Here is a 25,387-nt window from a genome sequence, read left to right on the forward strand (position 1 = left end):
GCATATGAAAGGCAGGTTGGAAATACCAATGTATGAAATACAAATGAAGCTGTATGACCATCCACATATTTAAGAATTGTTGTTTCTAAGGCCAAAGCAGAAAACATTTCAATATTTCACCTTTATTCATTCTCTTTTTTTTCAATTATTCCTGAAATTCTGGTATTTCCCTGGGCCTTATCATGGATGTTCAATCCATCTGTACATTTGGGGTGATTTATAAGACTTCATCTTTCAATATCTACCCATTACTCCCTCAAACCTAGTTATTATATGACTACTTCACATATCTAATCAGGTTTGCAGTGTGTGGTTGCTCAGGCTGGTTACTGCAAAGAGTACCATTGAGAGGGGATGTCATTCACACAGGAGACATTGTTACTGTTTTGAAGTTAAAGCAAAAAAATTCAAGTTATAACTGTTGACTCCAAAGTTGTATGATTGTGTACATAACAATTTTCTGGCAGAAGGCAATAAAATCTGTAGTTCTCATAAACTTACCACATTACAACATGAAGTTTTAAGGAAAAGGGTCTCTTTATGATGTGTACTAAGGTGCTATGTGGACTAAAGAGCCTTGACTCCATCAGGATGCTCTATGGACACCTATCTGACTTGCAACATTCTAGCTCTATGATAGTTCCTGAAACCATCCCTTCCCCTCAATTCCTACTGCTACTGCCTGAGTGCAGACTCCACTTTCCCTGTCTCTTTTCTGGCCATGGTTAATGCTTCCTTCCTGATCTTTTTATGACATATCTAATCCTATCTAGTCCACCCTTCCTACTGTTGTCAGAATGATTTTTCTACAATAATTTGACCAGGTGACTTCTCTGCTTAAAGTATTTAAATACTTTCTTATTGCTTACAGAATTCAATTTACACTTCTACATATGACATATAGGTGTTCCATATTCTTCCCCTGCCCTCGTGCCTACCTATGAGTTACTTCCTCCACAATGATCTAACCACACAGAAACCAAGTTTGATATGCTTGCACTACTTGTCTATAACATTTCACACGTTGTCCCATGAGTTTCAATTTATCCTTCAAAAATATCAGCACAAGTCTCCTCCATGAACTCTTCCCTTACCATTCAAGTAAAATTGACCATACTTCCTTTGCACTGCCACTATAACTGATTTATATCTTTATTATTACAATTATCTCAAAATCACAATGATTTTTTTCCTATGTCTCTCTTATTATGGGTGAATGGACAGTTTAAGAATATGAGATACATCTTATTGATTTATTTGTCCCTAATATCCAAGAGAGTGGTGTGTATCCCTGATACTTAGCATAGAGCCTGTTGATTGAATTGAATGGAAAAAAAAAAGCATTGAGTTTCAGAGAAGCCATAGAGGGAGGCTTTGATAATGAGATAAGGGAAAAGAACCATATTGTGGATTTTATATAAGTTGTTCTAGACTATACATAGGACCTTAGCTTTGAGTTAAATCTGGAGAAAATGCAACAACAATGAACTACATTTCATTTGCTGTTTGTTCATTTATGTAAGTATTCTGAAAGGTCTCCAGAAACTTCTCTGCTAAGTTCTGCCCTCTGAAGCCTCCAAAAGTCTGCCACACTGGGCTCTTCATGTTTTCACAAGTGGACTACTTCTCTTTTTTGGTACATTCTGCTGTGAACTACCAAACCAGTAATGTCCTAAACATTATTGATGTCAAACAGGATTTTTTTTTTAATGAGAGTAACCTCTTGATTCTTTCCCCCTGTGACTGCTTACTCTCTTCTGTGACAATGGTGGAGTCTAAAAGATAAAATGAAGAAATCTGGGTGAGCTGGACCTAGTGGTACATAATTGTAATTCTAGCTATTAGGGAGGCTGAGACAGGAGGATTGCAAGTTCCCGGCCAGCCTCAGCAACTTAGTGAGATTGTATCTCAAAATAAAAAATAAAAAGCCTGGGGGAAAAACTCAGTGGTAGAGCAACCCTGGGTTTAATCCCCAGTATGTCCCCGACCAACAAAATAAATAAATAAATAAATAAATCTGAGTGAGATATAAAAGTAAACCACAGGCACACTGCTATTAACTTGGAACTCTTTCTTTTTGACAACTGAAGATTATGTTTTCCTGGATCATGTTATGTGCCGCTTACTTAGGACAGTGTCTTGAGTATCCCTCTAGCTTGCAAGAGTTTACCAGTCTGAAGTCTCAGAATGAAACAGTTGGGAGATTGCCTCCTTCCCTACCTTTGTTCCCATACATTACCTAGCTTAACTATAGTCACAATGCTAGTCAGTAGGTACAATTCTCACTTTACAGAAAGGAGAGCATTCAAAGAGTTTAAATAGCCTAAGGTAATACAGCTAGATTAGGTAGTAATCAAGTGAGCTGCTTTCTTTAGAGAAAAATAGACTATTCAAGCTTGGGTACATAAAGGGAAGGTGATCATATCTAGAACTTAAATTGAACTATCTTCCAGAGTTAACTGGGAATTCTGTTCCTACCAGCTATACAACACCTCTCCATTTTGCTCCTGTTCCTTGGAATCCCAGGTTAGCAACCAGACACTTATTTTATAAGGGCAAGAGTAAATAGACTGAATATGTGTATCTAGTACATACCTAAAAATAAAAAGCAAATTCTGAACAATTAAAAAAAATCCTGTAACAAAATTTAGAAATACGATAGCTATTTTACATTATACTTACATCAATAAATGTAAGTATAATTACATTTACTTACATCATTATACTTACATCAATAAATGTCACTGAAATCCAAAAACATTCTCTGGTTAAACATTTATTACTTGTGAGAATGTTCAACTTGTTTGTCCTGTTTGTAAGTTTCTAGATATCAGTCCTGTGTTCTATTGCAGGAGATTATTCTTTACACTCATTCTGAATGCTAAGTGTAAAGCTTCTCATTTAAGCTTTGGATAAATCATGCTATTCTTATTTAGATCACTTTAATATGAAACTGTTCTATACATGCAGTACAAACAGATTTTCAGAACACATTATTTTGGGGTGGGGGAGGTTAACTGGTCTTTAACCCAGGGGCACTTTACCATTGAGCTATATCCCTAACCCTTTTTTATTTTTTGAGATGGGTTCACTAAGTTGCTGAAGCTGGCTTTGAACTTGCCATCTTCCTGCCTCAGCCTTCTGAGCCAGTGGGATTATAGTGTGCACCACTGCACCCAGTTCAGAACACATTCTTTAAAAGAACAAGATCGAGTATTGAATGGTAGATATACAGTATTGTTGGTACTTTAACTATAACTCTGACAATGATTTATCTAAGCAATAATGAGCCAATATATGGGCCTGGAATTTAAGTAGACTAACAAATGAGTTAACCTCGAAAAATTACTGAAGATTTCAAAGTACTTGGGCTGGGGTTGAAGCTCAGCAGTAGAGCATTCGCCTAGCATGTACGAGGCACTGGGTTTGATCCTCAGAACCACATTAAAAATAAATAAATAAAAATAAAGATTAAAAAAAGAAAGTACTGACCCTACAAGAGTTTAATCAACTGCCAGGGGTAGCTCAATAGAACTAATAACCTGAAAGAAATTTGTTAACTACTCATTTATGTCTTGAGCTGTATCTAGCAATGTTTTCATCCTTGTGAATATTAAAAAAAAGGTGAATTGATTCTTTATCAAAAGAAGTTAATAGATGTAATAAGATTTTTTAAAATTAAGACCAGCTGTTTAGTATTCACAATGATCTTTTCTATCAGTAGATAATAAAAAGGCTTGAAAGTTTAATATGTAGTAGAGCATATGTGTTACTTAACACTGCAGAGCAATTTAAGTTTTCTCATGTTGTCTGTTGATAGGTAGCTCGAGGAATTAGTTAAGACTTTGCATCCTATTGCATACTTATTACACACACAGTAAAAGACCATTCATCCGAAAGCAACTGCTATGAAGCTCCTTTATAATTAATAGATCTAAACTCTGAAAATATTGTTATATAGACCTTAGAAATATGACCTTCTGCTGTACTTTAATTACATGCTACCTAACTGCTCTCAGGTTTAACAGGGATAAGAACTAGAAGGCAGAATTGGCTAAGGGTTGGGGTCAATAGAATGTTAATATTGAAGCTCCAGCCAGCACACCCCGACTCCCTATTTAAAGAAGGTAATTTCTTTCTTTCTTTTTTTTTTAAATATTTATTCTTAAGTTTTAGGTGGACACAATATCTTTATTTTACATTATGTGGTGCTGAGGATTGAACCCAGTGCCTCGTGCATGCTAGGCAAGCACTCTACCACTGAGCCACAACCCCAGCCCCTAAAGAAGGTAATTTCTTTGGTCCTTGGCTTTTGAATGCTCATGGCACTTGCTTCAAAATTGTAAAAAAAAATAAGGGTAAACAATGATTTATTTCTACCATATTTTCCTCTTTTTAAAACTGCATACTTGTTCAAATAACTGTATGGTGGAACAGTGTTCTCAATCTTCCTTTATCCCAGTTGCCTCTCCTAACAGAAAGGAATGTTTACATGCATCCTATATTCTGAAAAAGATGCCCATATTTCACACTGCAACAAATAAAATCAATTGGCATTTTCCAAATTCTCCCTGTAATTGTACCCCTACTCTACTTACTGTGTGCTAAGTATCTTCATAGACTACATGTATTAAACTAATTTAACCCCCATGGCATTGCATGATATAGATACTATTATGATCCTCAACTTACACATGAGGAAAATAAGGCACAGAGAGTTTAAGTAAGTTTCCCTAGCTAACACAGCTAGTAAATGTTAGAACTGGGATTCAAATCCAGATAATCTGGTCTTAGGGCCTACCCTCTGCCATGCAGTTTTCAGAATGAATATGAGAAAAAGATTATCATGCAGATAACTCAATATAGCATATTTTAAATCTATTATTTGCAAACTATCATATCTTGCTATTAGTAGTAAATTACTTAAGAGTATCTCACAATTGATGAATACTTCCTAGGTATTTACAGAACTCCATCAACACATGAGAACTTAAGACAGTGTCTTAACTCTAATCCCTGATAGTTAAACTTAACTATTGGAAATAGTTTGAAAATCTTACTGCTTTTCTATCTAAAATAATGAAAAGTAAAAACATTTCATTTTCCATTGCTTACTTTTCAGTAAGCTTTGTTGGCACATTTCCCCCCCTGTATTTGTATTAGGTCTCTATGGTATAAAATCTGGATATTCTACTTTTATAATGTTTGTTATCAAACAAATCAAAAATACTTTCAAATCCCAATGTTTCTTGAGGAGAAAAATCCAAAAAGGCAAATAGCTGACCTAAGATTATAGGATTGTGAGATAACCAAAGACAGGGCTTCAGTCTTTTGATGTAAAAGTGCTACTCTAATGAGAAAGGAACACTGATTTGAAAAACTAATTAAAATTAATTAGAAGTTTCAAGTCCTCAGATGTAAAACCATGTATTATGTAAAAGGTATTTTCAAGGTGAATTTAATTTTTTCAAAGGTTCACTTGAACTAATTTAGCCTCTTAAATGCCTGTATACCTGGGAAGCTGAGGCAGGAGGATCACAAGTTCAAAGCCAGCCTCAGCAACTTAGCAAGGTCCTAAGCAACTTGGTGAGACCCTGTCTATAAATAAAATACAAAACAGGGCTGGGGATGTGGCTCAGTGGTTGAGTGCCCTGGGTTCAATCCCCAGAACAACAACAACAAAAAAGCATATATCCCTCTTACAGACGATATCAGTAGCAGATAAAATGTTTAATGAATTGTAATTCATGTACCTTTATGAAAGAAATTCAAACGTATCAAAATGAAACAAAAATAGAGGCTTGGGTGGTAGCTCAGTTGTAGAGCTAGCATAGCTAGCATAGCTAGCATATGTGAGGCACTGGGTTTGATTCTCAGTACCACTCTAAAAAAATAAATAAAATAAAGGTATTCTGTCCATCTACAACTAAAATAAACACACACACACACACACACACACACACACGCACACGCCAAATATAAGTTTATAAGAAAGTGATCCATGTTATCTTCTGAAAGGAGCTCATAATAGGCTTATTTTTTAAAAAAACAAATTTAGTTCACCTTAAAAATCTAACTGTGATTAATTCAAAATAGATTCTATGTTTACAACTTCCTTCCTATAAACTGTTAAACACAAAGAGAAGTAATGCCATCTACAGGGAACCTTCAGAACAACAGTTATACTTCTATGACTCTTTAATATCCAAAATCTAAGTTAATATCATATGTAATGTCACTGAACAAGGAAATTTTCAAGAAAAGGGGTAAAAGAATTGAAAAGGTGTGTGATATAAGAAAAATCCCACTAACATTATGGATTATCAATACTTCTTAAAAGTAACCTAACTTCAAATTCACCTAACATGATTCACAGACACTTGGTTAGAAACTGCAGCAGGTTAAGATGCAAAGCTACACAACCTCAAAGGTCTTTAAAGTTACAGCTAGTAGAAAGACTCAAGTCTTTGGAGAATAAACCTGTGACAGTTTTCTTTTTCCAACTGTTGGATCACCCTTTCCTCTTGAGTAGCATCACCTTTACCTTCTTGGCTAAATTCTCTAAATTTTTAGGCATTTTAATAGTCCATTTCACTTTCTAAAGCTCATTCCCATTTTTAAGTCTCCTATTTCATAGACAATTATAAATCAAAGTTTTTCCTCTTTATGCAGCATATGCCTACTCTAACCACAGATGATTTCATTTTTATATACTCTCTGCTGTCTTCCCTGGCTAAAAGAGGTTTCCTTATTGCAATGGTTTCATTTAGGGTAAATTTTAAAACTATCTGGAGTCCTTTAGCAACAATACCACACCTCTAACTTTCTTGGATTGGGATGGGGCTTGAGTATGGATTTTGTGGCTTTCAATTTTACAAGTGATCTCTCATGCAACCTGGTTTGAGAAATAATGCCTTACTGTGGATTGTAGCCCTTTCCCTAATTGGCTCCAACAGCACTCTTAAGTGGTTTATGGGTTTCAATGTGCACAGTGGCAACCCCTCTTGCCCTCCTGGCTTGTTCTTGAACTGTTTCCCCAGTCACTAGCTGTGCCTTGAGATGGACAGTTAGCTATATGGTAGCTGACCCCCAGGTAGTGGCATCATACCTCATTCATTTGCTGCAGCTAACCCCCACCCCCAAATTATGCTGTTGTAGAAGCTTTCTAGCTCCCAGCTCATGGATCAATTCTGGACCAATCCTCAGGCTGACAGAGTCCAACTGCTACACAGTGCCCACATCACCCCTCCAATTCTGTCTCCATGCCCTGGAATAAAACAACTGAGTTAATCTGGATAAATCCAAACAGAGGAGAAAATGTTGGTCTTCCCTTGTTACAATCATCTTGAATCTTGAGTATTGCCTCAGGCATCCTTCCTATGGTTTCTGAGTGCAGATACATTGTTTCCTACCCCACACAATGGAGAATCCAAAGGACTAAACCTCATTTCCAAACACTGTATTCCTCCAAGAGGGAAATTCTCCCAAGGCTTCCATGATAGTTGGTGATAGAGCAAGTTCTTTCAATTGGTAGCCCTCAGTAAGCTCTCTACAGTAAGCTCTCTGCAGTACTCATTGGTACTGACACTAGTGGCTATTTGATCTTGTGGAACTGGCATGTTATGATGCCAATGTTGATATTTCAGAATGGGATAGGGGAAATCCCATTTGATTTTGTTACAAATCACTTTTATTGTCAGTGCCTTAGGTAAATTCCCCAGAAATACAATGAGATGAAAGTATGCAAGTGATTTATTATGCAAGTGATAAGTAAAGGGGTGGTACTAGCAAGGCAGGGAAGGCAAGCAGGGATGATTTCAGCAAATTTGTGTAGAAGCTGACTTCAGTCTGATTCACTCAGAAAGTTTTAGACTATAAATAGCACATTTTTGAGATAAAGGAACTGGGCTTTCATATAGTAAATCTATGGGTACACTTCAGGCCAAAGACTCACAAACACTATAAATTAAAAACCACAGTGAAGAAAGGATGGCATAAAAATTGGAAGATGAAAAGGGATGTGAGAAATCCAGCTACACTACCACAGTCAACGTCAAATTTATCTTCACAATTCCATAATATTTTGGAACAAGCCAGAAAGTTGTCATTTGTCCTAAGACCTCACTAATGATAGATAGTGCTATCTGTAACTACCAAAAGCATCACACATTTAGGTTACACGAACTGCCTAGGGGGAAAAAGTGCTCAATGAAATGCTAGGGCAATATGAACAAAGTATTTTGACAAAAAACAAAGCAAACTTTAAAGACTAAAGTAAGCCTGAAAGGAGAGAACTATTTCCTTTGCTTTGATCCTCAAAGTCTCTAAACAGGGCTGTTTTTGCTCTTTCTGGAAGGCAGTCACCTGCTTTAGATGTTTATTTTCTTTAAAGCTATTTCTGAAACATTCACAAAGTCACAGGGTCTCAAAATCAATGTTTATTTTAACACATAAAATGTGACATCTAGCACCAATGCCGGTAAATACCAGAATTTCATCTGGTCACCACTCTGGAACCAGTGTAATGTAAGTCCTTGACTTTCAGTCCATGTGTGCTGAAGATTATCATAACACAAAATAGAAATGACACAGCATAAAAATAATTTGATAGATATGTATACAACTACATTTTTTTGTAGTTATGCAATAATCTTTTACTGTTTCATGTAAACAAGTTAACTTAATACCAGTGTTCTTAAACCAGATTTTCCTGGAAGACAATCACAAAGAAAAATGCATGAGCTATACCAGTGAATAACCCTGGAACTGGGCTTTCCATTCTCACTCCATTCCCAAATGAAAAATTTTGTAAAGGTACCTTTTGTTTCCCTAATCTCTTATTTTTTCTTCTTTGTAACTAATTATAATATTGTTCACTATTTAGAGTACTTACATATTTATTTGAAAAGAATAAAACTTTGGTAAATGTAAGTATACAAGACAATAGTTTTGTTTTTTTAAGTAAAAGGACAATTAAGCATTAAAGATACCATATGAAGCAAAAGACAAAACTATTGCCTAATTATGTAAAAGTGAAATATTTAAAATTTACTTATTCCCAAGGCAAACTAATGTTTACTGGTTTGAATTTAGAAAATTATTCGATAGTGATATACTTCTAAAAATTGCATCAGTTTACCTCTAGTTTCCTGAAAATGTGTCAAATCAACCATGTTGCTTCACTATTTACTTTTGGCAGATTTTAGCCTAATCCTAATACCAGTTTTTATTTGAGTAACTGATCTCAATATTTCTTTTAAGCAGAACTTAATGCTGAGGCTAAGTAAACCTAAGATGGATTTCAGGCCCACTGAAAGGCAGGCAGTCATTTTTCATATTGCAGGCAGACCATGGTGGTTGTCATCCATATATCAGACCTCTAAGGACATGCTGGAAAAATCTGTAAACACAATCTTCCCATGCTGTATTCACATGCTTCATTCACATATTTAGCTTACCCAGGTTGTTAGAGGTTTGGGTAAGATGACAAAGTTTCATGACGGCAATTTCTATAAGAAAAAAAAAAAAAGTTCACCAACTATTTATGGAGTACTTAATACTAAGCAATATGCCCAGCAGTGGCTAAATGAAAGTCAAATGAATAACCAAGTATAATGTTTAGAAAGTTTTAAGCTGACACATGTTAAAGCTGCAAGCAACTAAGGAAAAAAAAAGATATACTGGACATTATCAAAATTCAAAACCTTTTTGCTATAAAAGACATAATACCAAAACAAGAAAGATAACCTGCAGAATAGGAGAGAGTATTTTGCAAATTGAACATCTGATGTTCAGTATCCAAAATGTTCTCTTAGACTTAATGAAAAGACAAATAACTCAATTTGAAAATGGGTCAATGATATCTTGTCAAGTGAGACAAGATATTCAACATCTTTAATCTTTAGTTATTAGGGAAATGAAAATAAAAAACATAAGATCTGCCGGGGGCAGTGGCGCATGCCTGTAATCCCAGCAGCTCAGGAGACAGATAGGAGAACTGCAAGTTCAAAGCCAGCCTCAGCAACAGCGAGGTGGTAAGCAACTCAATGAGACCCTGTCTCTAAATAAAATGCAAAATAGGGTTGTGGATGTGGCTCAGTGACTGAGTGCCCCTGAGTTCAATCCCAAGCACACCCCCCCAGAAACAAACACAAGATCCTATTTCACACCTCCTAAGATGGCTGTAGTTAAAACGATGGACAATGGCTTAGGAATACAGTTTGTCAATTCCTTAAAATGTTAAACACAGAGTTCCCATATAACCACTCCAGGCATATACCTAAGAGATCTGAAAAGATGCTCACACAAAAAAAACTTCTACATAAATGTTCACAGCAACACCACTCATTACAGCTAAAGACTGAAAAAGTAAAATGCCACCAAATGATGAATGGATGGACAAGATGTACACATTCATACAAATAAATATTTTTTAGACATAAGAGTAAAAGCATGCCACATTATGGATAAACCTTGAAAACACTGTCTGTGTTGAGTAAAGAAGCTAGACGTAAGAGACCATATAATGTGAATAATTCATGACATGAGCACAATAGGCAGATAAATAGAAATAGAGGTTAGTGACTGCCAGGGGTTAGAGACTGGGGAGAAATGAGTGACTGCTAATGGTATGGAGTTTCTTTTGAGAAAGATGAAAATTTTGTTCTGTGAATATATTTATACTGAATTGTATACTTCAAAAAGGTGAATTTCATGGTATGGGAATTATTATCAATTAAAAAAAAATGAAGCAAGGTGTTGTGGCACACTCCTATAATCCAAACAGCTTAGGAGGCTGGGGCAACAGAAGGATTGTGAGTTCAATGCCAGCCTCAGCAACAGCGAGGTGCTAAGCAATTCAGTGAGACCCTGTCTCTACATAAAATACAAAATAGGGCTGGGGATGTGGCTCAGTGGTTGAGTGCCCCTGAGTTCAATCCCTGGTACCAAAAAAAATATATATATATATGTATATATATATATATTTTTAGGAACCCAAAATCTTTATGCCTCAAAAATTTCTACTTGTAAAACTGTATAATGCTTTAGTTAAAACTGAATCCCTTAGCTGGTTGTGATGATGCACGCCTGTAATTCCAGTGACTTGGAAGGCTGAGGCAGGAGGATCACAAGTTTGCAGTCAGCCTGAGCAACTTGATGAGACCATGTCTCAAAAAAAAAAAAAAAAAAAGACTAGTAGCTCAGCAACATCTGTCTGGGTTCAATCCCCAGTACCAAAATCAAAAACTGGATACTTTAAGGCATAAAACATTTTAAAATTTTTGTCACATTTATAAAAGGTGCTGGAGTTACAAAATAGATGAGATACAGTTGTACAAGTTAAAAACTGTAGGTGTCACAGATGCAACTTGCATAAAATGTGATTGTTATATCATGTAAAGGAAGCACCAAACAAGGGGAACAAAAATGAATTCTAGGGCTGGGGTTGCGGCTCAGGGGTAGAGTACTCGCCTTGGATGTGCAAGGCCCTGGGTTCGATCCTCAGCACCACATAAAAATAAATAAATAAAATAAAGGTATTATGTACAACTAAAAAAAATGAATTCTATTTAATTAGGTGCATTTTTCTTTATAAACAGATCGGTCTATTTTTTTTAAAGAGAGAGTGAGAGAGAGAGAGAATTTTTAAATATTTATTTTTTAGTTCTCGGCAGACACAACATCTTTGTTTGTATGTGGTGCTGAGGATCGAACCCGGGCTGTACATATGCCAGGAAAGCGCATTACCGCTTGAGCCACATCCTCAGCCCCAGATCTGATTACATTTTACTTTGTTAAAAATAATTTGAATGACTGAAGAAAGTTCACAAAAGTATGAACTGGCATTTTAAAATCTGAGTTAAGAGAAACTACAATATAAAGAGCTAAGTCACCTGTCTGGGTTAATGCCCAATGCTATAGTCTGAATTAGTGTCTCCAAAGGGCCCATATATTAAAGGAGGAAGTGAAATCTTTTGAGATGAAACCTTGTGGGGGAGGTCTTCTGGTCATCGGGGATGTGTTTTCCATAGGACTCTGCCCTTTCCTCTTTCTTTCCTTTTCCTTCCCAGCTATGAGGTGATTGGGCTTTCTCTGTCATGACATACTGCCTTGTCATAAGGCAATGGAGCAAAAGGATTACAGACTAGAAATGTGAGCCAAAATAAACTTTTCCTTTTTTTAAGTTGTTACCTCAGGCATTGTTACATTAACTGCTGCTTACTAACACATCCCATTACAAAGCTATATTAAAAAAAAGCCTGCTGGGCCGGAGGTTTAGTTGAGTGGTAGAGTGCTTCCTTCCACATGCAAGACCTTGACTTCAATCCCCAGCACAGCATGAAAGAAAACAAAAATCCTGCCTTACTTAGAACAAGAACCAAAGGCAAGACAGATAAGTGATCTTAATCCTGAGTCAATGCCTGAGTTCATTGAAGAGTCATAGCTGTTTTACCACATCAAAATCAAGGCCTTGACCACACACAAGCCCAGAAACAGTGACCAGATGATGAAATATCCTCAGAAGATGAAGAACTGGGAATGTACTTACTGATTTTTTCTTTCTGATGTATATAATATGAATATCTTCACTTCGATACTCTTCATCATGTTTTTCCAAGGGAATTTTTTCAAAATCAAAGTCTAGCTGAAGCAGCTATAAATTTAACAAATATACTTTAAACTCAATAATATGAACAAACCTGTGATAAAGAAGGTACAATGGTGGCTATCTTTGTAGGAATACTGATTAGGAAGGGGCACTGTGGAAACCTTCTGAGGTCTTAGAAATGTATATTTTTATGCTGGGTAGTAATTATGTGGCTGAGTGCTTGATATATATGCATTTAACTATGTTTTACCTCAATAAAAATTATTTTAACTATATAAAAATTAATTAAGAGTCCCAAAAGCTCAGTAATATTCTTTATATTCAGGAAAAACATGAAGGCTGGGGCTGTAGCTCAGTGGCAGAACACTTGCCTAGCATGAGTGAGGAACTGGGTTCAATCCTTAGCACTGATGAAAAAAATAAATAAAAATACATCTACATCTATTAGTACAAAAAAAATTTAAAAAAATTTATCATATATTATCTGAGGCAGTCATATTCTTGTTTTCTCATTAACCAAAGCAGTCCATCAGCAGACAAAAGTTGCAGAGCTATACAGATGTACAAAAAGATTTACTTGTAATGGGATGAATTTTTGCCCATAAAAAGGGCCTGGGTCACCACTGGGGGAAAAAGATTAAAAGATACGTAAGATGTTATGTATTGGGTGCAGTGGGGCATGCCTGTAATCCCAGCAGCTCAGGAGACCAAGACAGGAGGATCTCAAGTTCAAAACCAGCCTCAGCAATGGCGACAGGTTAAGCAGCTCAATGAGACCCTATCTCTAAATAAAATACATAACAGGACTGGGGATGTGGCTCAGTGGTTGAGTGCCCCTGAGTTCAATCCCCTGTACCAAAAATAGCTATGTACTACATTTGCAACTTCCTGTGAATCTTTCTGACTATTAATTAAGTCCCTAAAAACAGGTATGTAGGTCAGAGGTTTCATAAAAATGTAGAGAAAAACAGAGAAGTACAAATTTATCACCTCCTCATTTCTATCATGAATTCTCTTTTTTAAAATATTTATTTTTAAGTTTTAGGTGCACACAATATCTTTATTTTACATTTATATGGTGCTGAGGATCGAACTCAGTGCCTCATGCATGCTAGGCGAGCACTCTACCACTGAGCCACAACCCCAGCCCCTCTATCATGAATTCTCTAAAAGCTCTATATGTATCACTGATATGTTCCCCACAGCCAACAATTAAGAAATATTAAGAACTTTCTCAGAAAAGACAGTGTCACCATTATTATTTTACACGGTTCTGTAGATACAATATCAACTAATTAGATAAAAAATAAAGGATGAGAATAGAAAATGGGGATGGGCTTTGTGGAATAGTGGATTTTAAAGAGTCCCCTACTGGCTGGGTTCATACAAACAGATTGTCCAAATCTCCAAAATTGCCATAAAATACCAGATTAGTCATATATAGCCTCCCTGAAGGGTACTCACTACAAAGATACATCTTATAGTCCTTACCTCAACATATTTTTTCTCAATTTCTGGATTTTCCCCCATTGTACGTTGTTCATAGCAACATATGATACAAGTTTTAGATCCACTGAGATCTTTCAGTGTTTTCAGCAATGGTTCCAAAGACTATAAAAGAAAAACGTATTTCATGACTTCAAAAATTTTCTATTAAGAGAAGGTTAGGGGAGTAAAAGGATTAATTCCCCTATTATTAATTTTTGAATCAATACAACAAAGTACATGTAGTTAACATTTTCTAATAATGATTGGTAAACTCCTCTTAATAATTAATTATTGGCCTGGGTGGTGGCTCAGTGGTAGAGCACTTGCTTAGCATGAATGAGGCACTGGGTTCAATTCTCAGCACCGCATCAAAATAAATGAATAAAATAAAGTCCATCAACATGTAAAAAATTTTTTAAAAATTAATTATTATACTACAGTTTTCAGAAAAAGAATTCAAGTGACTGTGTTTTGAAGTTCCCATGGAAATAAACGAATAGTGTTGATTTCACTCTTAAAAGTAATTTCACTTACTCTAATTTAATGTAGGATTTAAACAATCAACAATTTTTCCTACAAAAGTAAATCTGAACTTAACTTGAACATGGATTGGCTCAATGCTCATTATTTTAAATATAAATGATACCCACAATGCTATCATAAACCAATATTTAAAGAAAAATATTGCAGTGGCACATGCCTGTAATCCCAGCAGTTTGGGAGATTGAGACAAAAGGATCCTGGGTTCAAAGCCAGGCTCAGCAATAGCAAGGCGCTAAGCAACTCAATGAGACCCTGTCTCTAAATAAAATACAAAATAGGGCTGGGAATATGGCTTAGTTGGTCATGTGCCCCTGAGTTCAATCCCTAGTTCCAAAAAAAGAAAAGAAAAAAGAAAAATATTTGATCTAGTAAATCTTGCCACAAAACCATGATTTTTTTTAAAAATGCAACTTAATTCTCCTGGTGAAACATTTCATTGGGAACAACTAAGGGCAGAGGTGGGAGGCTAAGGGGTGATTTTAGGGCTGGAGATGTAGCTCAGTAGTAGAGCACTCACATGTGTAAGGCCCTGGATTTGATCTACAGCCCCCCTAATGTCTGCCATCCCCTAAAAAGTTTTTTTTTTTAAAAAGGTTATCATAGCTTTTCATAACAGATCCAAGTGGTAAAATCCTTTAAAACTTTTGAAGAAGCCTCTAATAAAATGCATACAACACTCTTCTAAACATGATTTGCAGGTATATATGAATGTATATACATAGTCTCTTGTGACTTTTGTTTTATTTTTGCTACAACCATCTATCATCCATAGACAAATATCCTGAATTCAGAGATGTTAAAATGTGAAGAAATGTAGTTTCAGAATACAAAAAACAGTTAATTGATTAGAGAGATTTCACTCACTGAACATTTACCTCCTCGTAGTATATGCAGTCAGCCATCAGTATGTAGTCTGGTGGAGAAGGAAAGTCTTCTATTTCTTCCCCCCTTCAAAATGGCAAACAAGTATTTTAAACTGTTAATAATTTAAAATACTCTTGCTTTATAAGCAAGAGCCAATAAGCTCATTTCGTATTATCATGGCTTTAACGAGATACAATTTAAAACAAACTATGAATTGTTATTTTAAAACAAGCTGAAAGGCCATACAAACCATTTCAGTACCTTGGCTTTAACAGAACCAGTGACAAGATGTTTGTTCATATTAATATTCATCTTCAGCAAGTCTTGCAATTCCTCAAGATCGGTGACCACAACATCTGCCCTATAAAATAACGTTGATTGAGGGGTAAGCATAGGGTGGGTAACTGGCAATATGAGTTTCAAAGCAAAGCGATGTCCCCTCCCTTCAATTCTTACCTGAGGGTAGCAGCCATGAGTCCCACCGCCCAGGTGCCTGAGCCCAACTCCAGCACCGACCGCCGGCTCAACACTTGGGCCCCATCTCCGGAAAACCCCGGCGTTTCCAAGTATTTAGAGAGCACAATGGCAGCATCCCAAACAACGCAACCCACACCACCGGAGTCATACCGCTGCAGTCGTAGTCCCATCCCGCTTCTCCAGAACTCTCACAAAGCTCCGCAGGGGATCCTCCACCACCGACTCCACAGCAGCCGCCATCTCTGCCGGCTAAAGGGTGCCGCTCCCTTAGTGACGACTCATCTGTGTGCCGCTCACAGGCCAAGCCTTGAGAGGGGCCCACGCCTCCTAGTGGCGGACTTGGCACCTCGCGCGTGCACAAGTCAACAAAGCCCAGAAGGCTGCAGCACCTTGGGTGTAACCCAGCACTAACCGCCCTCTTCCATTCCTTCTCCTGTAAAATGCACCTGGCTTGAGGAACAGCTAGTTTAAGTCACTTTCCCAGATAAAACTAATATAATCCGCTCTGTGAAAAAACAAAGCAAACACTGGAGCATTTTTACGTGGTTAGAGATTGACTCATACTGTAGTTACCTTAAATCCAGGCAGCTTACCAAAGGTGTCTATTATCTTTCTCAGGAAGTTTCCAAGTGTGCTCCTACTTTTTCCATATGAATGCATAAAAAGGATTGCTGGAAACTTGCAGCTTGCATTTACCAGTTAAAATTTTTTTTAATCCCTCTAAAATTTACATCATATAAATTATTTGGGATTATGTAGTTTTAAGTTGCATGAAATAACTCAATGTGTGTATACATATATCTACAGTACTCTAATATCCCCTTGTTCTTTACAATGAAAACACATTTTTTAAAAAGTCTTTTAAAAATTAAGACTGAGGTGATTTAATTAATCTTGTTAAGAACTCTGATACAAAGCACAGTAAAAGGCCACAGACCAGTAAATAAAGAACGTGGCTTTTGGCTACTTTACAACCACTGCTACAGCCTATCACATAACATACTTTTCATCACTTTGAGTGAAGGTATCCAAATGGCAAATAAAAGTTTTACTCGCTTCTGATTAAAAAGTTTAATAAAGCATTAAGTATTTGCTGGTTTAAATATTACCAATCTAAAAAAATATTTTTAAAAAATTTCAGTTAACACAAGATTTATAGAGAAACTCACTAGGTTTTGAAGGCAAGGCAGTTGGTTCCTATGCCATAAGAACTTTTCCTCTGAACATATGAATTAGTAAAGTAGCAGATTGTATTATAGACCTCAAGTCATTTAAATTTATATAGGTTATTAACATTATCTTTAAATATACAATATAAACAAAACTGTACATACATGGCATATTAACTTTGTGTTCCAAAGCAATAGGCAACTTTTTGCAAAAACAAAAGGCACATCTGAATGAGATACATGCCCTTTGTTTCCTCTATAATTGGGTTATGTATTCTTTGTTTACATTTTGACAAAATAATATACACAGTGCATTCTATTATTTTCATTACACATTTCATTTTTGTCTTCAGCAGCAAATACTGGCATTTAAGACATGGCATTAAAGAATTTAAGAACAGTGGGTGTTATTCACAATTCTCCTAGATGTAAAAACTACAAGTAAAAATCTTCCAGAAGATGGTCAAAGAGATTTAAAAATCAGTAACACCATACACCTCTATATTTGTGTAAATTCATTACCTTAAAAAAAAAGGCCTCTATTAGTCAAATTTGAAAAATTCCACAAAAACACTATCCCCTTTCAGTGCAAACAAAGTCACTTTAAACCATATTTTAGCAGAGTCTACAGTGCAAATATAAATTCATTATACTGGCCTTTTGGCAGCACTGAGGATCCAAGACAAGGCAATGCAACTGATCACCTGAGGATATTGGTAAAGGACTTTTGTATTTTATGTTTCCAATTCTTAAAAGCTTATTTGATCAGTAGCATTTCTGAAGAGCATTATTTGTAAAAACAAAAAACAAAAACCAAAAAAACTAAAATACTATGCCTTTTTGAATAAATTTAAAAAAAAAGCTTTACAAATACTATTCCAGTGTCAATGACTACATATGGCTAAGGTTATTGAGGAGTTTCTGCATTTTCTACCATAGACAGTCTGTACAATGGGGGATGTGAAAACTCTCACTTGTAAGTCTTTGGTGGAAGTTTTGGTAGGTGAGGGCTTGAATTCTGCCTTGGTGGAACAGGGGGAGCTTGAGGATGAGCAAGACTGTTGTGATAGCATCGACATGGTACCCTTGGAGAGGGTGTGCTAGGAGGAGTGCTTGGTGAATTTGGACATGTTCTAATGTCTCTGAGCCAGTCTGGATCTCTGTGAAGATGTCCCAGTGGAGGTGGCTGAAGATTAAACAGACAGTTTATAAAGTGTTCTGGAGGTCGAAGGCGAACTGGTGGAGGGGTATCAGGAAGAGGATCTGTTGGCGGAGGTGGAGGTGGACTATGCAGAAGTCCATTAAATGCACTGGTAGGAACAGGAACTCTGGGTTTTATCTTTGGGGGAGGAGGCTGTCTTGGTGGAATAGCAGGAGGGTCGTCATCAGATTTCACAGTTCCCTTTAAAACAAAAAGTTATATAACTATACTTCTTTTCTCCTGAAAAACTTACAAGGCAATTTTAAAAGTCTGAAAAATTCTTCACACAGAAGAATTTTTTAACTCAACACACAAATTAAATCCAGAAGCTCAAAGTAAATTAATCTGGTTTAATTATCAGATTTATAAGTACATCACTTCTAGTTTAATCAAGGGCTCTGTTTAATACTTCTACATATGAGATGTTTTAATTGAAGTCTTAGAACATAAAGCTTCAATTTATCTTGCTTTGTGTTACTATTTCATAAATTTAAGAAATTCATGAATTTTAATTATAAAAATAGGTAAGCAAAAATAATATAGAGTTTTGTAGATGTGAAAGGACATGATGTTAAGGAGACTTAATGTCCAGCTTCTCCTGATTAAGCATTTACTTCTACTTTTCCCAGTGACACTCAGAACAGTGGATTTCAAAGGGTCATCCAAGGACCAGCAACATCAGTACCAGTAGGGAACTTGTTAGAAAAGCAAATTTTTTAAAAAATTATTTGTTCTTTTTAGTTATGTATGAAAGGAGATTATATTTTGAGATATCATACATACATGGAGTATAACTTCCGATTCTTCTGGTTGTACATGATGTGGAGTCATGTATTCATTTATGAGCATAGGAAAGTTATGTCTGATTCATTCTACTGTCTTTCCTATTCCCATTCCTCGTCCCTTCCCTTCATTCCCCTTTGTCTGAGCCAGTGAATTTCTATTCTCCCCTCCCCACTGCTTATTGTGAGTTAGCAACTGCACATTGGAGAGAACACTGGGCCTTTGGTTAGAAAAGCAAATTTTTGAGCCCTCACTCCAGATCTACTGAATCAAAAACTCCAGGAGTAAGGGTTAACATATCAGGTTTTAACAAGGTTTCCAAAAATTAAATTTGAAAAGCCGATGGAAAGTTGGAAGAATCCTTCACATACTAGTACCAGAAAAAAAGTGTATTTCTGAGTCTGTGAATCAGCACCACCACCCCGCTTTTTTAAAGGAAAGTTTTTTTTATAAGAATTAAACAACTACTAAAAGCATTTTTCAAATACAACAATATAAATGTGGAAAATGATAAAGAAAAGCCAAAATACAACAAATTCATAAAAATAAAGTCCTGTCTTGAAAATCCATAAATTTTTAAATAAATTAAGGCAAATCCAGGTCCTGTTGACTACCTTTGAATTTGAAGCATCTTGGTCAAACTTTCTTCGAGGAGGAAGTGGAGGAGGAATCAGTAGCTCTTCACTTGGTTTATTTAAACTACCACACGAACTGAAGACAGACTCTAGGGAGGCAAAGATTAGTTTAACCACAATTTACAGTGCAATTAATCCAACAAAACTTCATTGCAACTGTGATCACTTCTGCCATGGCATTTATCAGACTGTAATGCCTGTTATATATTATCTATCTTCTCTTCTAAAATGTAAGCTCTCTTAGGACAGCTCATTTATTTTGTATCCCTAGTACCTAACACAGTTCCTGGTACACAGTATATATGATAGCTAAGTGAAGGCACATTATTTAGTTATGATTAATAATGAGACTCCTCCTCCAAAAGTCTTTTTAAAATCTAAAACAAAACCAAACAAAAACATGAATGTATATATGTAGTTACTTTTAGAGAAAAATTATCCTAAGCAGAAAACATTTACTCTGAAGCAGCTACAATCAGGTTCATGACTACACAGGTAATAAAATCTCAATATAGGAGACCATAAAGTAGGGTTATATATCATATAACTCTCTTTGCAAATCTCTTAATAATAAGGTATATGTTATAGAGTCACACTGAAGAAAATTTACAAAATAATAAAGTATTAGAGGAAAATTACTCCTGAACAGGTCGACTAGGTACAGAATAAGAACTATTTTCATTTTGATCAATTTCTTTTGTCTTATTTATAGGGTTTTAAAGAACTCTAAAATTATGGTCCAACTCCCCATTTAATTTTTCTCCACATTCACAGTTATTATAGAGACATTCATCATGTTTTATTTGTCATTATACTTAGATTGAGTTTGCAGGAATAAGTTGGGAAAGAAGTTGATGAATTTAGTTTTAAATATGCTAAGTGACTGCTTATGGGACATCAAAGTATAGTTTTTGTTTCCTGCTACCACAAAATAATTTTACTTTTGTCATTGACAATATGCATGACACTGTAATTGTATCATTTTTGGTTTATTAAATATTAAGCACACATTAAAAATGTTTTAAGAAATGTGATACATTAAAGAAGTCAAACATATTCCTTCTCAATATATTTTTCTGTTTTGTTTCATATCCAAATAACAATCTACAAAGTCATAAATAAAACTATCAACTCTTACAATCTAGAAGTATACATAGATTTTGTAGTTTGACAAAAGTTTTCTTTTAGATTTTATAAAACAAACTTGAAATATTCACAGTGTTCATTATTAAATGACTTTATCACATGGTCTTATTGTTTCCCAACCCTTCTGCAGTAACAGACCTTCCAGTGCACTTTGTAAAGATACTAAGTTTAAGAGTCAGATGGGTGCTGGGCCCAGTGGCGCATTCCTATAATTCAAATAACTCAGGAGGCTGAGGTGGGAGGAATGCAAATTCAAGACAACCTCAGCAACTTAGCAAGACTCTAAGGACTTTGTGAGACCCTGTCTCAAAATAAAAAATACTAAAAAGACTGGGGATGTGGCTCAGTGGTTAACTTACCCTGGGTTCAATCCCTGGTACCACCCTCCTCAAAAAGCCAAAAGGGTGAAAAGCCTAGATTTTTAATAAAATAGCAAAGAAGGTTGCTATTTTAAAAATGCTACTACAGTGTAAATGCTTATATTATCATTTAAATGATATATAACAAAATTCAAAATTTAAGAAATAAAATCAAATTCATATTAGTCTTTGTAAAAAAAATTCCCGAGACTGTTAGAATAACAGAACAAATAATAGCCTAAATTTCCTAAAATTTACTTTTGGATCATTGCTTTGATGAGTTAAAACTGTAAGGATAAAAACAATGGCACACAAATAATTTTAGAAAGATATAACTCATAATTCCTACTTCTTCAGAAAATATTAAATACCTACTGAAAGACACTACCCACCTAGTAATTTGTTAAATAACCACTCAAGATTTACTAGGTATGCATTGCAATTTTATGTAATAAAAAGGAAATTTTATGTATTGTTTGTTTAATTTTATACATTTTTGCAGACCTTCACTGATAGCGCATAAAATTTAGAAAAAATATTCCAACTAGTATTAGATTTAAATGATTCAAATTGCAAATAATACTAAGTACTGCCATTATTTTAATAAATATAAGTTTATAGAAGTTTTACTAATCAATCAATACAAAAATGATCTGGTTCATACAATTCACTGCCTGCATAATGTTTAAAAATTAAATATTCTTTGCAAAAGAGCAGATTACAAGAAATATTTTCCATTCTTATATTTTAAAAGACAAGAGTTGCTGGACGTGGTAGTGGCACACCTGAAATCCCACAGCCTCTTGAGACACTGAAGCTGGGGGATCATGAGTCCAGTCAGCCTGGGCAACTTAGCAAGACCCTGTCTCAAAATAAAATAAAATAAGGCTAGGGATGTAGTTCAGTGGTTAAAGCACCCCTGGGCTAAATCCCTAGTACCAGGAAAAAAATAAAAGACAAGAGTTTGCTACATACACAATGAATCTAAATAAAAATTAAAAAGTGGTGGCTGAAAGCCTGTTAACTTTCAGCCCAATACAACACAAATCCACATTTGTAATGTATGTATAAACAATTTAATGGAAATGTCAACAAGTCATAGCTACTACTCATCACTACTCACAGATTCTACTACACTTCAACCAGGTACAATAGATGTATGCAGCGAATGACTGTTTAGAAAATTAAAGCTATCAGAGCTATAAATAAGGAATAAATAGAGAATAGCAATTCCAAAGCATTAGGGGCATTAAAAATAGTGTATAAGATGTGATATAAACACATCTGATAATTTTAAGTCACTTTCCACTGACTTATAGAGCTATGTTTTTAAAAAAAAATTTATTTTTTCTTTTTAGTTATACATGACAGAATGTATTTTGACAAATTATACATAATGGAGTATAACTTATAATTCTTGTGGTTGTATACAATGTGGAGTTACACTGGTCATGTATTCCTATATGAACAAAGGAAAGTTATGTCTAATTCATTCTACTGTCTTTCCTATAAAGCAATGGATTTGTGTTTCTTTTAAAAAGGAAAACTTTTCTATACTGATGTATATAGTAATTTTACTGTACATTTTTTACTTCCAATCCTCTTGCAGAACTTGACATATCTCACTAGTATTTCTCAAGAATGTTACATTTTTAGCAGCCATTCATGGTCTTGGTCACTGCATTTAGATTCCCTCCTACCCCTCCACAACTGCTACATTTTTCATGATGAAGAACAAGGAGCCAGGAAAAGGGATTGACTCAGAATTGGAACTTTTTCCTCAAATACAGATATTAAATTTATTATTCCATGTCAAAAGTTGCTGCCCTGATTATGTGGACTCTGCAGTTACTTTCAGGGGTTCTGCTGGTTCAGGGACCCAACAGTTGATACGAAAAGTATACTTTTGGGAGTATTGATAAGAAGTGGGCACGGGATTCACTTTCTCATTTTCTTACCACAATCAGATTTTTATCCACCTTCTCATACATGTAGCCATGTGTGCTTCAGGGAAAGCTGACCTTACCCCTTAGCAACAGGAATAAGGCCTGATTAGTTCAAGTCTGAAAATTCCCACTAAAGAAATGGAATTACTCTATTAAACTCATCACTTAGAACTCAACTGGTCACTGAAATACCAAAGGAGATTTTTCTGGAGGCTATTAAAAAGGATATCCCTTGGACTGGGGTTGTGGCTCAGTGGTAAAGTGCTTGACTAGCATGCGTGAGGCACTGGGTTCGATCCCTGGCACCATATAAAAATAAAACAAAATAAAGGTATTGTGCCCACTTAACAACTTAAAAACTTGTGCCCACTTACAACTTGTTATTTTGGAAAAGTACTTTGCATTTTGTTTTTCAACCTTTCTCTATCTGCTGAATAAAGAAACATATAACTTTTATCATTCCTGCCAGCATTTTTATGACCTTATGGAAAAACAGCTGTAGATAAAGATGTTAATCTGGACAAAACAATGAGAGTCAAAAGGAACTTCAGTCTTTAATAACATCATTGAGCCACTGAATCAACTAGTCCTAAAGCAGCTTTCCTATACAGTTCCAATTATGTCTTTCAGAATGGGTTCTTACTGTTTAAGGTAGTCTTACATGAGTCTTTTCTTCTTTATAAACACATAGACTCATGGAAACAGAAGATATCTAAATGATGGTGGTACATATTTGATAGTTTCTGAATTTGAGTCTGACTCTATAGCCACCACATAACCACTATGTTTATACAAAGTAGACACTCAATAACCCTTGTTGTGTGAACACAATTTTATTTTCAATAAAGAGCATTTTGTTACCAGATTGTTTTCATTAACATTGGGCTATTTACTATACTGCCAAATACTGTTCTACTTGATAGCAATATAATAGTGACTTGCTTATGGAGTTTATATTCTGGTTGGAGAGAAATAATAAATATGTAAAAGTAGCATAGCTATACACCATAAGAAGAAATAATTTGTAGGAAAGGGGTTCAGGAATAGGTGGATGGGAAGCAATTTTAAACAGGTGATTGGGGAAGAACTCACTAAGGAAACACTAAACAAAAACTTGAAGGAGTCAAGGGAGCAGGCCATGATGCCAAGTGGTCAAAGAGCATTAGAAACAGAAGGAATAGCAAAAGCAGAAGTCCTAATGTAGTAATGTGCCTTTGTGTTCTAGAGGCAGAATAACTAAAGCAGTGAAGAGTAAGGGAAGAAAACAGCAGATTATTAGATCTCACAGATCAAAAGAAGCTAAGCCCTGTAAGGCCTTGTGGGCCCTATGAAGGAACTTTAACTTTTAATCTGAGTGAGATGGAAAGTTTTATATACAGGAGAGTTAAGGTCTTATTTATTTCCTAAAAGGATCAGTCTGGCTGTTGTATTAAAAACATACTGGAGGAGCTGGGGTTGTGGCTCAGTGGTAGACCGCTCGTCTAGCACGTGTGAGGCCCTGGGTTTGATCCTCAGCACCACATAAAAATAAAGAAAATAAAGGCATTGTGTCCAACTGCAACTAAAAAAAAATATTTTTAAAAAATATATGTATACTGGAGCAGGTATAACCCTAACATCCAAACCAGATACCAAATGGCAATTATCAATTATCTAGGAAAGAAAACTACAGCCCAATTTCCTGATAAATATAGATGCAAAAATCCTTAATGAAATATTAGCAAATCACATTAAAACACATATAACGAAGAAAATACACCATGACCACAAGTAGGTTTCATCCTAGGGATGGAAGGTTGGTTCATCATACACAATTCAATAAATGTAATTCACCACTTAAATAGAATAAAGAACAAAAACCATATATATGATCATCTCAATAGATACTGAAAAGGCCTTTGATAAAATACAGCAACCATTCATGTTAAAATGCTGTAGAAACTAGGGATAGAAGGAACTTATCTAGCATTATAGAGGCTGTATACAACAAACCCAAAGCCAACATCATACTGAATGAAAAATAAATGAAAGCTTTTCCTCTAAAATCAGAAACAAGACTAGGATGTCCACTCTCACCACTTCTATTCAATATAGTTCTCGAAACTCTAGCCAGAGCAATCAGGCAAGAGAAGGAAATTAAGGAATACAAACAGGAAAATAAGAAGT

General features: G+C 35.5%; 2 pseudogenes; both read right to left on the bottom strand.

Annotated features, from left to right (window-relative positions):
* Positions 1-8,423: 8,423 nt before the first annotated feature.
* On the bottom strand, positions 8,424-16,297 carry LOC144372425 (protein N-lysine methyltransferase METTL21D-like; annotated as a pseudogene).
* Positions 16,298-16,845: 548 nt separating this feature from the next.
* LOC144372434 (son of sevenless homolog 2-like) overlaps positions 16,846-25,387 on the bottom strand; it is a 43,005-nt pseudogene continuing 34,463 nt past the window's right edge.

Source organism: Ictidomys tridecemlineatus, unplaced genomic scaffold (assembly GCF_052094955.1).
Source record: "Ictidomys tridecemlineatus isolate mIctTri1 unplaced genomic scaffold, mIctTri1.hap1 Scaffold_103, whole genome shotgun sequence".
NCBI classification, from domain to species: Eukaryota; Metazoa; Chordata; class Mammalia; order Rodentia; family Sciuridae; genus Ictidomys; species Ictidomys tridecemlineatus.